Raw genomic sequence first — 10,168 nt, forward strand, 5'->3', positions numbered from 1 at the left:
ATCATACGATTATACTGCAAATATAAAGGTGTGACGCCAGACAATATTACAGTTATTGCAATGAGAGAGTGTAATGCTATCATAGAGAGTAGTCAGAATGGACTGTGGCACAAAAAAGTCTTGATTTGGAGAGAACACCAATAGATCTTGATATTTTTTAACAAATTGAGGTAAGATGTGGCTTCCAAGAAAGATATTCATTCAAAATTATACCTAAAAACTGCATATTACCAACCTTTGCTATGACATTTCCACCAATAATGAGGTTTGAGAGAAATAGATTGACACCTTTATTAAGCAGAACGGAGAATATACAAGATAATTTGTTTGTGTCAACTCTTCAGTCTTCATCATAATGTCATCTCTTTTTTCATTCGAATCATTATCATCATCGTCATCATTATCATCCGCATCTGCATTGTCAATATCACCATCTTTAACAAAATTATTTTCAATTATCTATCCGTTCTGCTTAATAGATATGTTTATCTATTTCATGAATTTTTTCTGGGGGTTTTGTATTATCAAGCAATGTGCTTACAATGACAGTCCTTCTTCCGCAAATAATTATATAATGTTTGAGAAAATTTAGTATTTATGACAGTTTATCGTTTCATTTTTGAAAATAATAATTGTTTCATATATTTGCTTATTTATGATTCATTGTCAGAAAAATACTTTATATTATTATTAATATAAAAAAATAGTGCCAAGTCTCTGTGAAAATATTGGTAAAGGTTTATAAAATGGTCCTCAATGTTAATTCACTGTAAAATGCATAAAACGGTATGACGTATTGACCTTTAAAATCGGAGAGGGGTATTAATCTTCAAAACCACCAGCACCTAAATTTTGCTAGCTAGGCTCGCGCTAGCCAACTATGTATGTCATCACATCTACACTTATAGATTGTTAATGTGGCCTTGAAGTTTAAATGTATTTTTAATACTTACATCGAGACATCCTCCCTTAAAACCAAAACAATATATAAATCCTTTTTATGCATTTTCTGAAGCATGCTTGGTATAGTCGACATGAAGATGAATTAGTCAACATGAAGAAGGGAAACTATACAACAGAGCACACCCTACCACATGGTACAGTAGCCTACCATTTTACCTTACATCACTGCAATCAGACACTGCTTTTCCTCATTCAACATAATTGTTTCTGTAAAATAAAATAAAAATTATTATATCCAATTTGACATGGTTATAATGTATGTAATGCCAATCACCTTACACTCGTACACACACTTTAATATAGCCGAGATGGAAAGATACCAAATACATAATTCATTAAAATGATTAAATGTACAGACATTGTAGTTTATTCTAACTTATTATCATTATCATCTTTAACATTATCATTTGAATATATGTGATCCCCAAGCAAGAATTATCATGCATTGCCATTGGCCATTAACAAGTTTTATTTTATTTAACAGGTTTTTTGTGTGTGGAGAAATAAGTCCACATGGACACCTACTCATGCTAACTATTATTTCTCCAAACATGTAAACATAGTACTGGCGGTTTTAAAAACAAACACATAACACCTGAAATTCAGGAGTTGAACCACCACATGCATGAAACTAATGAGGACGGGTGCATATGGTTAGATACACTTGAACCCACTCTCTTTTTGTAGTGTCTAGCATCAGTTATTTTTCTTCTCCACATAAGCAGGCTGATGTGAACAAGCTTAATATCAATCATATTTTGTTTTTGTAATATATCCATACACAATGATCTGGAAATTGAATTACAGGCCTATATAAAAATATATCACGATGTCATCTTACCAAAATATGGGTACGGTTGTTATTGTGTGGAAATCAGAGATATTCATCAATTCATCAATGTATGGCTGAATGAACACAGAAGTCAAAATGGTCCACTTCAAAAGTTACAAGACATTGTGGTGCCTGTTCATTGTTGTGAAACAGAACATGACTTGTTTATGAAACAATGCCGTTTGATATTCCATCCATTTTTATTTTTAAAATGCATATGTGGTTAAATGCATTATTTTGTCCACTTTACTCAAATGGTAATGTTGAGCTTCTTACTATTAGATATATGTCGTGTAGTCACTGTTTTTTAGAATTTTGGATTTTGAGCTCTGTCAAAAAAAATGTCTCAATAATAATTATGGCATACTTATGTAAACTTATGAATTTGTTGATAGATGTTAATTGGTAAACGACTATTTGTTCAATAATCTTGAAACCATGATTACATTAAAGAGGAAGACAAATAGAGAAAAATTAAATGGTTTTATATGCCTTTCATTTTAAAATGTTGTCCTCTTTGTTGAACTGTTTCTCATCAATAATCATGGTACTTCATTTTTAACGTACATTAAGCAACTATAAAGAATTAAAGGATTTCCTTAATCAAATTTTTCTTTCTCATGCTTATTTCTTTTCTAACGCGCATTTCTCTTTCCTTATCTTCTTCTCAACCCCACATGCAGCTCATTATTTAGTATTATTTTCTGTACCCTCGATCTCTCACTTCTTTTTGTCATTGTCTACTCTTTGTATTATGACCGTGTTCTTCTATCTTTGTCGTGTAAAGTATAATCTTGTCCCTTTCTCGTCTCTGTTAGCATCCCCCTTTTTCTTTCCCCTATTTTGAAGTTCCTTTTGTAGTTACAGATTAGTTAATTTAATTACTCATTATTCCTAAGTTTCATTTGAGGTGTTCACACTTGTACAAGCATTGCTTTTTAGTGGACCCCTCTGTTTCTAACATGTATTTCTTAAATTTGTTTTAAATGCTTATAATTGATTTGTAATGTTTTGCTTGAAACATGAATACATTTGAAATCTTTGAAATAATATAAATTGTCTATTGTCATGAATGAATTCTCTACTTTTTCCTATTTAAAAAAGTGTGTATTCTAATGTTTCCTTGTATTGATTGGGTTTGCCGAGGAAGTGATAGTTTTCCATTGCCCGAAACCAAAAGGTGTTTATTTGCTTTATATTCCACATCGGAAAAAAATCAATTCTTCCGTCATTTTGGAGCAACAAGTCATCAATTAACAGTTAGCAAACGGTGTAACGATACCTACAGCGCATGCAGTTCTTACGTACGTATACGCAACGTACACAATATTCAGTGAAAGTGCGTTGCACTATATAGATAGTACGACTATCTTCATTCTTAAGTGCGCTGCACTGTGTAAATAGTATACTATGCGATTTTTGCACACTCGCAAACAATGCCTCCTGCTCATTCAAGCCTGAATACATACCACACAAAAATGATACCAAACGATTCGGGATATGACATTTTTTCAAAACATGTATGATAACCTGTCGTTCAAAGATGAATTTTTTAAAAAAAGACAATTTTCGGAGTGTAAACTTTTTTTTGACTCACACGGTAAAATCAATAGAGTACGTGGAATCAACTGAAACACCATTGAAACTTCTTCCAGGAAGCCTAACATTAGTTTTTTTTTTGTTCTCCATTAAAAGAGCATTGTAAAGGCGGTGAAAAAATAAGAATAATGATAATGTTTCGTCGTTAGCCATGGGAATAATTTCTCTCTGCTTAATAATCCGAACAATAGAATCAACCAAGTGGAATCAACTGTTAAACGAATTTGTCATGAGTCCTTGAATCAACCAAGTGGAATCAACTGTTAAACGAATTTGTCATGAGTCTTTGACCATTTCAATTTGTTACTGCATATCATAGAAGTATTAAAGACTAGCAATGGTGAACGATTGTCGCTTAAACTCAGAAACTGATGGTTAGATTGCTTTTCCCTAAAAATTACCATGATACATCAAGCCACATAGAACTATGATCGACAAATATGAAATTGTTTTGAAAGCACAGAACTCTTTCTTTTTTTCAATTGTTTACGATATGTTTAGTAAATTGTGTAACTTAAAGATAACCCCCGTGTAATCATATGCTTTAGTAAATATGTTAATTCATATACCCTAATTTATATATAAACCTATGAACCGGGACTTACACAATACAAGCTTTGCTTTTTTTGTAGATCCCACACTTTATTGATTGATTTATATGATTATATTCTCTGTTAAAACTATTATCATGTACATTATGTTTTCTATATTGTATGTTTAGTTATAATAATTACCTTTGTTCATTATGTTCAATTATGTTACCTTTGATAAAGTGAAATAAATAAACTTGAAAATAAACTGAATGCTGTCGTGTAAACAAATGCATTTTATCCATGTAAATCCTCCAGTACCAAAAACCTAATCAAAACTCGAGCTAGATGCAAATTAAAGTAAACTTAAAGACATTAATTTCAGATATATTGTCTATTGTCATGATTGTATTCTCTACTCAGTTCTTTTTCCTATTTTATTTTATCTAAAATATATATTCTAATGTTTCCTTGAATTGATTATATAGTTTCATTTATTTTCATTTGGAAGGGGCGTGGTTCTCGAATAACAACTTCTTTAACATTCCGTTTCCAAATGCAACTACCAATGGTCTTATTTGTTACTTGAAATGACTCAAATTGTAATCATAATCAAACAGGCATCTGAAGTTTTTAGATGCTTACTATTTGCTTCATGTTGTTAAAATTCAGCGCCGACGGGATCCGCCCCTGATTCTATGCATCAACACGCACACTTTGATAAAAGAAAAACATATAATTCAAAATCGTTTTACAACTTGTTATGTTATATTGAGCATCACATAATATCCGCGTACATTCGGCTAAACTTGACACGAGGTTATTTTCCACCAATTGTTTATTGTGTATTTTGAAGAAACGCTGGACATTTTGAATTGATATTGGGGCCTTGAGCGAAGATTGCGATTATGGATTCATCATTCAGTTTTTATGCTGTAGGTTATTTTCTAATCATCGATTGTCTCTTGCAAGGTCTGTACGTCTCGTCCCAGACGGTGTGCAGAGATTGTCTTGTTTCTGGTGCCAATCAACTTTCCCCGAGTCGGGGTGAGAATCTAACGCTGTTTTGTACTGTTGGATCTGCGTTAGGTACCCTGACCAATATCACATGGCAATACCAGAGTGATGACAACGGCACGATGGTTGTATTAGATGAGTTTGATGATGAGCGCTTTGTCATAATGGTCGAGGAGGTGGGTGAAGGATGTTTCAACCATGCTTTGTACATCTCTTCCGTTAATGCACGAGACTCTGGGAGATATTGGTGCAGCAATGTGATGAACATTAGTGAACCTGTCAAGATCGATGTTTTGATTCCATTCAACTTCAGCTACCCTGTCTGTTCGGCTAATGGTGGACAAAATATACTCGCAGGGTCAGAAGAGGTGATCGAACTGTCTTGTGAGGCACCAGAAAGCAACCCGCAATGGCTCCTACAGTGGCAGAAGACGTTGTCAATGTCTGCTGCTTCGATCGAAGGTACCAGAGACGTCCATGATGGTGTTGACGTCTTAACTGCATCCGTGTCCGTCAGTGTTGCCGAGTATCACGGGGCTGTTCTTGAGTGCTTCGCATACTGTCCGTACCTTCTCACCTTTAATTCCGACCTATGCGGGCAATCTGTCAGATCTATTTGCAAGCTGGAAACATTCTATGTCACCGATGTCCCACTCATGGACACCTTTCACATTGCCCCCGTTCGCCAGTTTGTCACAGAGGGCGCTTCAGTTACCATCTTCTGTACAACGAATCGTGACTTTGAATCAGGAGGGCCAACCGCTGACTATATTTTAAGCACAGATCTACCTATGGAGCGAGTACCTTTTTCCAATGCTCACACCTTAGTTCTATCGAACATAATTTTTAGTGACAATAAAACAATCATTGGTTGTGGGCTATACTTCCAAGGAAAACTCTATCGGATGAAATACTCAACAGTCTACGTTATAGAGCCAACAACAACCACAGTAGGTTCTAGTGACACAACTTCATTGTTCATTGCAAACGATATTGGAGCTAATTTCAGTGACATAACAGGTATGACACCTGACACCACAAAAACGGGAATTACCAAGTTTGGCAATGACAATTCGTGGAATACGACAACTAAATCTACTACACCGTTTACTGGTCAAGTGTCACCCACATTGAATCAAAATATAGAAAACAAAACAACAGGTGATATGTTTACGTCATCAACAACATTTCCAAGTGAGCAAGGAGCTACTTTGACGACAGACGTCAGTCTATCTGTTTCTAACGGCTCCGAAACCTCGGATTATCCCTCTCCTGACACCAACGCTCCGACCGTTAAACCACGCCACGAACCCAACGTTGGTCCAAGCCGAACCTTCATCGGGCTTGTCGTCGGCTGCTCAACCGCCGCTCTCCTCTTTATCACTGTCCTTATTGTCGTGGGAAAAACGCTGGCTAAGAAAACCATGGGACACCAAAGTTCTTAGTGGCCGAAACACAACGGCAAACGAACATACTGGGACTACAGGGACGAAAAAAAAAGCATGAGCACTCTCAGTGGCAGCATCGTCGGTCAAGATGTAAGTTTGATTTAGATGAGGCAAGATTGGGAAAATTGTAAGAGATATTTGATATTTCAACTACCGAATGAACATTAGTGTGGTCTATTTGTCCATTTAAGCTATTGCCTTCTGGAACCTGGTGGCTCCTGTTTGAAAGCCTATGGGAATAAGATAATTCAGTAGTTAACGGGTTAACAAGATCGTAAAGGCTTCCATGAAACCAACTTAAATACTTTATGTTATATCCAAAAGAACTCATGTTCGGGATAACGAATCAAATTATTACAATGTGGGCACGTTTTATGGCGTGATAAACAAGGAAGCCGAACCTGTATTTAGGTTTGATTTTTTGAAATATTTGCGATGGAGATATTTTAGCATTATCATCAATTTAGACATTCGGTGCTCATGTGTTAAAGACCGTCAACACTACTGGGCCAGAAGGGATTAGACCACACAGCGAGGTCACTGACAGGTGGCTATCTCATTAACTCAGCTCTCAACTAACATAAGAAGTTATCCATAACTCACCAATGTAAATGTAAAATGTAATTTATTAGTTTTTACAACCAGTATTCTATCTGTCGAAATTGTACTTTTTACCTTATTTTCGATATGTCTGATACACACTCTCATCCTCAGCATTATCTTTTACATATATATATCTCTCTGTCTCTCGCTTTGTCTCTCTCTCTCTCTCTCTCTCTCTCTCTCTCTCCCTTTCTCTCTTTCTCTCCCTCTGTCTGTCTCTATCTCACACTTTTCCTGGATCTCCGGTGCTGTCTGCACTATTATCCTCCCTACCTCTCTTCTATGTTTCCCTCCAGCCATATGATGATTGTGGAATAGAATTAAGCAACTGTTAGATGTTCAGCGAATTTTATGAATTTTATTAATTTGTATATTATGTACACTGATTTATTTAGAACATTCATTCACTGCTATGTCTTAATACGTTTCATGTTTGTATAAATATTTATGTTTTTACAATGTACAAAGTTCTGCAATGCAACCATCTGGCTGCAAATTAATTTTTAATAAAACCATTACCATTACCATATGCTGTATATGTACACGAAATGTATTTGATATATCATATACAGTTTGAGAAATGTTCAAGTATTGTATGTTATGAATAACCTAAGCGTTGGATATCCAGGGTAGTAATAATTGAGCGCCAGTAGTGGTAATGTTTAAGACATGAGCGCTTTACAAGACTTCACTATCATTACTAATATTTCTCACTATAATCATTATTATCAGGTGGGCTGCATCTAATACAGACCACCTTATAATTTTGTTAAAATTGCCTTTATTATTTATTTATTTATTTTTCTTATTTCCACCCACTTTTTTGCTAACAAGATAACTTGAAAATAGCTCAATCAATTGCCTTGAAATTTGGCACACATATGTATAGGCATATAAACAAAACACACTGAGGTTTCCAACCTTGACCTTGACTGATGACGTCATCTAGGCGCCATTTTGTGAAATTTTCTGAAAATCAACTCATGATCATATCTTCATTACCAAAAGGTATTTCTCATTCATATTTATCTTGATCAAGGTCAGTATCAGTCCTGTTAATTTCAGGTCAAAAAACGCGCGCATGCGCGTATGTCCGCGCGTCAGTGCGCACGCAAAATTTCAAAATGCTCAAAGTCGTCTCAAATTTATTTTGCATACGTTTTAGGTCATTTTAAGCATTTTATAAAAAATCGCGCGTACGAGCATGCGCGCGCGTTTTCGCGCGTAACACCATTACAAAACATAGAATCGCCATTTTTTTTCCTTTCATGATATTTCTCATATTTTTTCGAGGAATTTGATACCATGTTTATCTTTATGACCATTAATAACAAGATGAGCGTCAATTCAAGATAAATATCCGTGCGCGCGAGCTCTTTTAATACATAGCATATATGGGCAAAAACATGCCTATACAAAATCCATTATAGCTCTTTGGAATGAAACGTGACCTTCAAATTTTTTTCATATTTAGATAAAGTATGAGTCGGAGATATGATTCCATGTCTCATTTGGCCATTAAGTGTATCGTGACATCATCACAATGGCCTTGGAACTCAAAATACGAATTTGCATATTATGACGTCAGCATATTTATGTACAATTTATTGTATCTCTGTAAATATTGATCAATTTTCTTCAAAATTTCGATATGTTGTAGCTAAGACAATTCTCTACAAGCGCAGTAATAACCATTTTTCATTTTGATGACGTCATCATAGTGAAAATTTTGGTTAAAGGCCTCATGTCAAAAACTTCATAATTTGCGTGTTATGCCTATAGAAGGTGAATTTAGTTCACGTTATGAATCTACATGATATTGTCTTTTAAGAATTTGTAAGCAGTATGTCGCTTATTTTTGCTCTATTTTGTCTCAAATTTTAGTTGACCAGCCCACCTATACTTGTTCCAAACAAGTATTATATGTCTAGTTATTATTATTATTATTATTATTATTGTTATTATTACTATTATTATTATTATTATTATTATTATGGTGTTGATGATATACCGACGTTGCCTAAAAATGCATTTGTATGACTCTTTTTCACGACTTGTATTTTGAAGAGTTTAAATCATGGGATAATTGCTTTAAAAACTCAATTGTATATATTTCTTCGATAGACAAAGACCAATTGATATCATAATCATTTACAGGTTCGGATCGTTCGCGCGTTTCAAACGTGCAGTTTAATGTACATTTAAATGTGTTACAGATCATTGGCATCTACTGACATTTTTTGCCCTGGTCAGTCCTACTATTTCCATATCGAAAGTATCATCTATCTCAATGTCTGGATTAGGGTTTTGTGAAACCAGTTACATTGTTGTATTGTACAGGAAAATATATCGACCTGGGTCCCCTTCTCATAAACTGTTGCGATCAATCGCAACTATGTAAATAAGAGAAAGGAGACTGTTGTTGTTGTTAGTAATAGTTTAATGGCGTTCATTCAGTATTGAATATATACGCCATATTATCTTCAATTTTATAATAAATTCAGTTATACATAAGAAAACCGAGAATAAAGATTTGTAATGATATAATTAATTAATCAGTAACGCAATTTATTAGGAGTCTCTGGATGGTTTGCAACTTCGTGTTTCTGCTTTTTTTTAAAGTTTAAGTTTTATACAGAAACATTTTCACAGTAATACCAAAGTAGATATCGATCGAAACTTGAACTGTGTGGAACATCTGGTGTTATTTAAACTGAGCATATGATTATATGAGTCATTCATTGCCTACATCGAAATATTTGCGTAGTAGAGATTTCCCTATATAAGTTTTAACAAAACCAATGGACTTACGTCGTTTGGTATAGAATAATTGCTTTTTGTATAACATTGACCATTATAAACTACACATTTTGGCCGTGAGTGTGCAAAGTACGTAGGGAATTTAGTACATGTGGTAACAATTCGTTAAAAATGTAATCCAAGTTTGGAAGGAGATGCATAAAGACAAACTAACCAATAATTAAACAACAAAACTGATCTCGAACAGGTTATTTAATTTCAGTGTTTGATTCTTTCTTTTAACAATTTTGTAGTTGTAGTTCTCGTCTAAAACATCCATACAGATATCATATTGTTATAATTGAAGAAAATTAATAGATTGTAATAAAACAAGATTTGGTTGACCCAGCTTCATCTATTAACTCTGAAAATATATT

The sequence above is a fragment of the Strongylocentrotus purpuratus genome, unplaced genomic scaffold (assembly GCF_000002235.5).
Source record: "Strongylocentrotus purpuratus isolate Spur 01 unplaced genomic scaffold, Spur_5.0 spur5_scaffold_16, whole genome shotgun sequence".
In the NCBI taxonomy this organism is placed as follows: Eukaryota; Metazoa; Echinodermata; class Echinoidea; order Camarodonta; family Strongylocentrotidae; genus Strongylocentrotus; species Strongylocentrotus purpuratus.